A 1,523-nucleotide genomic window follows, 5' to 3' on the forward strand; every position below is an offset into this window, starting at 1 on the left:
ATGGTGCCATCCATTTTTATTTTTTTTTATTTTATATTGTATATTGTATATCATATTATATATTGTATATTCCATATTCTATACCCCACATTAGTTCTGCAGGAATATAAATAAAACATAAAAAACAGACAGTGTTGGAACTCTTTTAAGCAAAATAATATATTCCTCTATACACAATCATACAAAAAAACCCACCTTTTTTGTATTTATTTTTACTCGCATATATATATATATATATATATATATATAAATATACATACGCACACTGATTATATTCTTTTATTCTTTTACTTGTTTCAGTCATTTAACTGCGGCCGTGCTGGAGCACTGCCTTGAAGGGAAGGGCTTTTAGTCGAACAGGTCAACCCCGAGACCTATTTCTTTAAGCCTAGTACACATTTTATCGGTCTCTTGGGCCGAACCGCCAAGTTACGGGGACGTAAACACACAACACTGGTTGTGAAGCGGTGATGAGTACAAACACACACACACACACATATACGACGGTCTTCTTTCAGTATCTGTCTACCAAATACACTCACAAGGCTTTGGTCGACCCGAGGATATAGTAGAAAACACTGGCCCAAGTGTCACTCAGTGGGAGTGAACCCGAAACCATGTGGTTGGGAAGCAAGCTTCTTACCACATCATATATATATATTATAGACTGACTGATGATCTATATACACGCGAGCACGAAAATATACACTCACAAACACAGATAGTTATAGATGTGTGTATGTATGTATGTATGTGTGTGTGTGTGTGAGTATGTGTGTATGTATACATACATGCTGAGACGCAGACAGGCAGGTAGACAGACAGACAGACAGACACAGACAGACAGACAGGCAGGCAGACAATCAGACAGACGGGTTTTATCCATAGCAAAGTGTTTGTACTCATGGCTTTTGCAGGCCGGGTCGGATCAGTGAGCTAAAAGGAGTTTAACAGGTTTAATGGTAAAACATGTGCAAGGACAACAATCGAAAGGATCGACGCTCAGAGGTGGGGGGGGGGCATGGAGGCATCACGGATAGTGGAGGGCTTGGAGAAACTGACAATATACCTGAACGACAAAAGAAGTGAATAGTGAGTCATGGGTAGGTCTTGTAGGGGTATGGTCAGCCAATACGTAGATCCAGGGTTCGTAGAGTTAGGTAGAGTCCACGTAAAATTCATGACAAGCGTCTTCCATCCTAGCTGGCAGTCATTAGAGCGTCGAAAAAAAAAATACATTCTTTATTTTTTGTTGTTTGTTCTTTTTCTTGTTTCAGTCATTTGACTGCGACCATGCTGGAGCACCGCCTTGAAGGGTTTTGGTCGATTTGTTCGACTAAAGCCTAGTAATTATTCTATCGGTCTCTTTTGCTGAACCGTTAAGTTATGGGGACGTAAGCATGCCAATACCGGTTCTCAAGCGATGGTGAGGGGTGGGGACAAACACACACACACACACATACACACACACATACACACACGTATATATATATATATATATATATTATATATATATATATATA

Source organism: Octopus bimaculoides, chromosome 9 (assembly GCF_001194135.2).
Source record: "Octopus bimaculoides isolate UCB-OBI-ISO-001 chromosome 9, ASM119413v2, whole genome shotgun sequence".
In the NCBI taxonomy this organism is placed as follows: Eukaryota; Metazoa; Mollusca; class Cephalopoda; order Octopoda; family Octopodidae; genus Octopus; species Octopus bimaculoides.